The sequence below is a fragment of the Oryctolagus cuniculus genome, chromosome 6 (genome assembly GCF_051225735.1).
Source record: "Oryctolagus cuniculus isolate XC-2025 breed Fujian yellow rabbit chromosome 6, ASM5122573v1, whole genome shotgun sequence".
NCBI lineage: Eukaryota > Metazoa > Chordata > Mammalia > Lagomorpha > Leporidae > Oryctolagus > Oryctolagus cuniculus.
The window spans coordinates 143967899-143974213 of NC_142872.1; positions in this window are offsets into that span (position 1 = coordinate 143967899).

The following is a 6315-nucleotide window of genomic DNA, read 5'->3' on the forward strand; positions in this document are numbered from 1 at the left end:
AAATTGAAACTAAATATATTTTTTTAAAGATAGAAGAATGTGACCTTACTTTTGCAGTTCATAGGAAAATCATAACTGTACAAAGTATCCCCAGTTTTCATGTTAGAACCATGGCCCACCTTGAGTAATAAGTGGGACAATTTTCTTAGATGATCTCTAACTTGGGCTAATTCAAATTGGTGTTTAGTTTTTCAGTAGTCATCTTGGGAGTGGTTTTAGCATCCATGTAGAATGACTAAAGTACTCACCTAAATGAAGGGAGACAGTTGTTGCTGTAATTAAAGATTCATTGATATACTACAGAATTGTTGCCTTAAAGCAGCTTGAGGCTTTGTTTTTAAAGATATTCAAGTTGATGAGCGAAAGAAAGGGGGGCCTCAGTAAAGTCTTCAGACAATGTTATGCAAAAATAGCTGGAGGAATTTGTTCCTGCCAATATCTAGAAGCTATAAATAAGGAGTTAGGGGGGTGAAGAGGAAGAAACTAACACAGAGTGCTTCTCAGATATGCTTGGCTTAGAAATGTCTTTCTTCAAAAAGGTTGGAAACAGATTGGCCACAGATATGATATTCAGTGAGAAATCTGAATGTTCTCTTCCTTACCTAAGGAAGGGGATGGAATGTTATACCCATTCACTGGGAAAACTGGGTCAGATTACATCTATACAAAGATGCTGTTGAGCCAGAGCTAGGTCAACAGTTTATGATTATGGTGAATTAGTGACTCTGTACAGATAATTTTCACATGTGTCAAAAATGAGAAATGTCTGCCATTTTTCAGCCTTTTCCTTCCCTCCCATCTTCACAAGCAGTTTAAATATCATGGCCATGGAGGCAATTGTTTCTACCAAGTGGCTTTCTGTAGCATGAATTATATTTTCGTTAACATTAACACACATGTTGATCCCTTGATTCAGGGTGACTCAAATTTAGAGGTTGGTCCATTTTCCCAGAGAGAATCCTCAGGTCAATGAGTTCAATCCCACTTAAGAACCACAGGTAGTTGATAACTTTTCATTAACCAGATTGAACAACTGAAAGTGACAGAAGGTTTGGTGGGATTTGACATGCTATATTTAGTGGAAATGTCAAATAAAGAGCTTGAAGTGTTCTTACAATGTTGAGATTCAATATTTGGAAATACCACTGAAGAAATATGAGTGCTATACTCAGTGAAAGATAGGTTCTTTCTGCTATAACTCTGGATGTCTTTAAGGATTTAGGAACGGATTTCTTACCCTATTATCAGTAGAATTCTGGGAGTCCATGAATAACCCACAGGAACCCATAAATTATTTTATTGTATGTTAACATTGTGTGCATGTATTTAGGTATATACTTGGCCACACAACATAGCTTTAATTGATTCTCAAATGAGTCTGAGAATCAAATTTTGATAACCAATCACTCTAGCATAAAACCTACAATCCTAGTTCTGAATATCTCACTATAGTGTATTCAACTGACTTCTAGGAAAGGTACTGTTTTGTTGTTTCATTGGCTACTATTTAGGGTTAACATTAGCAAGAGGTGGAATCTTTACAACTTTCAAAGCGGTATTGCTTGTATTAGTAGTGAATCTTCATAGTCTCAACACATTTTAAATTGAAGTGTAAATAACATTAATGCATAGAGGTTAAGTATGCAATTATTTGGGTTTTGTTAGTTATACACAGTGAGGTAACCACTCCCCTGAAAAAAGATACAGATTTCCACCACCTTAGGCAGTTCCACATACGGCTTTCCAGTTACTTCTTACTTCCAACACAACCCACACCATTGTTCTTATTTTTATCACCATAAGTTAATTTGCTATCTCAAAACTTCATAAAGCTATTTTAATGGCATCTCTTTTTTTTTAAACCAATTTTATTTAAGGTATACAAATTTCATGTATTTCATATATACAGATTCAGGAGTGTAGTGATGCTTCCCATCCTACCTGCTCTCCTACCCAAGCTTCCACCCTTCTTCCTCCTTCCTCTCGTAATCCCATTCTTAATTTTTACAAACATCTATTTTTAGCTAATTTTATGCTCATAAGGCTAACCCAACACTAAATAAAGAGTTCAACGATTTTCAACAAAATTTAACGATTTTGTTTATTTAAAAAATTTTATCTCTTCATTCTTTTTTCCCTTTGTTAGTTTTTTGGGGTGTGTGTGTGTGTGTCTGCTCATCTTATTATGCAAATGTTTGCTCATCTCAAGGTCAGGAAGATTGTCTCTGAACTTTTCCTAAATGCTAATTTTGACTTGTTGACCTTGTATACTGAATATATATTCTTATTCCTATTAGTGTTTTTGATAGATTATTTGGGTTTTCTAAGTACGTCTAAGTAGAATTAAAAGTTTTACTTCCTGCTTTTCAATCTTTAATTTTTGCACTGGCTGGGATGCTAACATAATACTGAAGTGATGAGAATGGACTGAATTATTCTTGAGCTTAAAAGTAAAGTACTCAATGATTCACCATTGAAAATGATGTTAACTGTAGGGTTTGTAAGGATATCCTTAATCAGGTTGAGGAAGTTCCCTTCTGTTTCTATTTTACTCAAAGATTTTTATCATGAAGGGTTGCTGAGCTTTGTTGATGCTTTCCCGTGTCTACTGAGATGGTCATATTCTCATTCTCTTTGTTAATGGTGTGAGTAACGTTGACTTTCTAACATTAAATCAACCATGCATCCTTTGGGAAAACATTTAGCTAATTTCATAAAAACTACTAGAAACTGTTCTTTCACTTTGTAGTGTCTGAAAGTTTGTGTAGTACTTATATTATCTCCTTTACAAATACAAGGCTACTTCAAAAAGTTCATGGAAAATGCATTTATGAAATATACACTAAGGATTTCTAAAATTTTTGTATAAAAAGTTATTTTTAATTCCACATTTCCACAAACTTGTTGGAATATCTTCATATTTTATGTAATTCACTTGAGGAGCCAGTTATGACTTGTTATTTTTTAAAATGAATAGTCTCTGCTGCAAATTCAGAATTTTAATCTATAATGCAATTCAAATTTTATTTCTGGATTAGTTGTGGTAAATTGTATTTTTCAAGAATGTTTTGCATTTCACATAGCTCATTAAATTTATTGGCATAAATTTTTAACAGTATTTACTTTTTAGCCTTTTATTATCTGGGAATCTGTAGTGATACTTTCTCTTGCCCTATACATTAGTAACTTGTGAAGTTAAGATCTACTCGAGAGGAAATATCTTTTTTTTTCTGAGACATTTTTGCCATAGTTTAGAACATACCCTTTATCTTTAGTTTTCAATAGCTTGACTATTTTGTGCTCAGGTATATTTTTCTCTATAATTATCCTGATTGGAGTTCCTTGGGTTTCTTCTAATGTGGGTTGATGTCTTCCATCTTTTTTTTTTTTTTTTAAGATTTATTTGAAAGGCAGCGTTACAGAGAGGCAGAGGTGAGAGAGAGAGAGAGAGAGAGAGAGAGAGTCTTCTATCTACTGATTCACTCCTCAAATGGCCACAATGGCTGGAGTTGTGCCCATCCAAAGCCAGAAGCCAGGAGCTTCTTCCAGGTCTCCCATGTGGGTGCAGAGGCTGAAGGACTTGGGCCATCTTCTGCTGCTTTCCCAGGCCATAGCAGAGAGCTGGATTGGAAGTGGAGCAGCCAGGACTCGAACTGGTGCCCAAATGGGATGCCAGCACTACAGGCAGTGGCTTTACTTGCTATGCCACAGTGCCGGGCCCCCTTCCATCTATTTTTGAAAAGTTCTGAACCACATCTCTTCAAATATTTTCTTCCTGTTTATCCTATTCCTTTTTTTTTTTTTTTTGAGGGGAGGGACTCCAATTACTTATATATTAGGATGTTTTGCTGCTTTTGTGAATGCTATTTAATTAGTTTATTTTTCTTTTGTGCTTCAGTTTGGATAATTCTGTTCATATGACTTTAAGCTCACTGATTTTTTCAAAAGATGTTGCTTATTTATTTGAGAGGTAGATTTACAGACACACACAGAGAGAGAAACAGAAAGTCTTCCAACTGCTGGCTCACTCCCCAAATGGCAGCAATTGCTGGAGCAGGACCAATCCGAAGCCAGGAGGCAAGAGCTTCTTCCAGGTCTCCCGTGTGGACCCAAGGGGCCCGAGCATTTGAGCCATCTTCTCTTGCTTTTCCAGGCCATCGCAGAGAGTAGGATCGGAAGAGGAGCAGCCAGGACTAGAATTGGCATCCAAATGGGATGCCAGCACCGCAGGCAGAGGCTAAGCCCACTATGCCACAGTGCAGGCCCCAAGTTCACTGATTCTTTATTCTGCTATATTCAGGCTGTTGCCAATTCCATCAAACAAGCCTTTCATTTCTGATTTTATTTCATTAAAATTTTTAAATTAAAATTTTACAGATATATAAAAATTTTACATATTTATAGAGTACCATGTAATGTTTTATTATGTAACTCTGTGTAATTCTAAATCAGGTATCTATAGTTATCCTTTAAAGTATGTAACATTTTATAGTGAAAACACTCAAAAATCTCATCTTTCAGTTTTTTTATAGACAACAAATTGACATTTTCTGTCTTCATCCTACTGTGCAATAGTACCCCAGAACTTCTTGTGCCTATCTGGGTATCATCTAGCACATTCTTAATATTTTAATTGTTAGTTCTAGAATTTCCATTTGGTCTCTCATATAGTTTTTATATCTCTGGTGAACATCCACAGCTTTTAACAAATGTTGTGCTCCTTTCTCAATAGATAACTTAACAGATTTTCACAATCATCTTGAATCCTCTTCTGTTCATTCCAACACTTGGGTTATATGTGGGTGCCCCCCAAGAGGCCTTTTCCCTTTATCTTGAACACATTTTTCTATTTTGTTGCAATTCTTGCATTTTTATTGCATGCCAGCCTTTGTGGATAAAATAATAGTGTGATAGAGGTAAATAATATTGTCCTCAGAAAATGTCATGTTTCTTCTGCTAGGCTGCTAGTGTGAGTGTTACATTAGTTTGAACTGCGGTAGAGCTGGGTCTGGGTTCACTGCAGCTTTAGGTAGATTCAGGCTTCAAATATTTGAGAACTCAGTCCTGAATAGGAGCAACAATATCACCAGACTGAACGTCTCCCCATAGCTCACAGTCCAGTTTCCAGCTGCCCAAGCTCCATGAAATTGCTCTGCACACTATAGCTTAACTGCCAGCTTTTTAGGGAATGTAGCGATTCCCTTTATCTTCTCTATCTGCAGGTCTCTCCATCATGAGAGATCAACAAGGGTCTTCAAAAAGTTCATGGAAAGTGCATATTATGAAAAAACCATGCATGGATTTCAGGGTGTCTTGTTTGTTTTTGCACCAAAATAACTTATCTTCTAATTCCACTTTCCATGAGCTCTCTCATGTCTCCCCAGGTTGTTGCCCTGCCCCCAGGCTTCAGAGGGTACTGCCTTGCACTTGATGATGCTCCTACACACCTCAGGACATCTGCCTCAGCAACTCTACCCTGCTCCCAGCTCTCAGCATGCCACTGCCTTGTACCTGGGGGAGGTCCTGCAATTGAAGGACCTCTTTCATCTTTCATGCCCTGCTCCCCGGCTTTGGGGAGCTACAGATTTATACTTGCAGGCCCCAGGAATCTCAGCGGGATTTGTCTTCCTGTGCTGATGCCACATTGGCCAGTGCCATGTAAGCAGTGGAAAAGTTCAGTGCACCTAGGAGTGGGTCTTCCCTGTGTGCTTCAAGGGATTCTCTTGAAGCTTCCACGCTCTTCCCCTGACCTTTCGTTGGCCACTGCCTTGCACTAGCATGCTCCTGTGCATCTCAGGATAAAGGGGACCTCTTTGTTTTCCTGTGCTGCTTTCAGACACCAATGGACCATTACCTTTCTTTTAGTGAAGACCCATTACAAGCCCTCCTGTTCTGCATCCGCTACTCTGTATCCTGCTGCTTATACTTGAAGTTTCCATGGGAAAGAGTTGATAGGTGGGCACAGATCAACATGTGACTAATATATGGAATCTTAATCTTCATGCCAAACCATTCATGGCCACCAACCTTTATCAGAGGTTCTCCTGGTTTCTCCTTTATCTCACTATGTCCTGGAGTCACGAGAGGTAACAGTCATGGGAAATCTTGTGGGAATGAAATGTCTCTTCCTCAGATTGAGTTCACGTGTTCATGAGTTCCTGTGTATCTTCAGTGGCCTGCTAAGTCTGTAGTGACCATTATATTGTGGTTTGTTGGAGCTGTGCTTACTTTACTCATTATAAGGATGAGAGTGGTGACCTGCAACTCTCTGCAGCCAAACCAGAAACGGAACTCAATTCTTCCACTTCAAAAGTC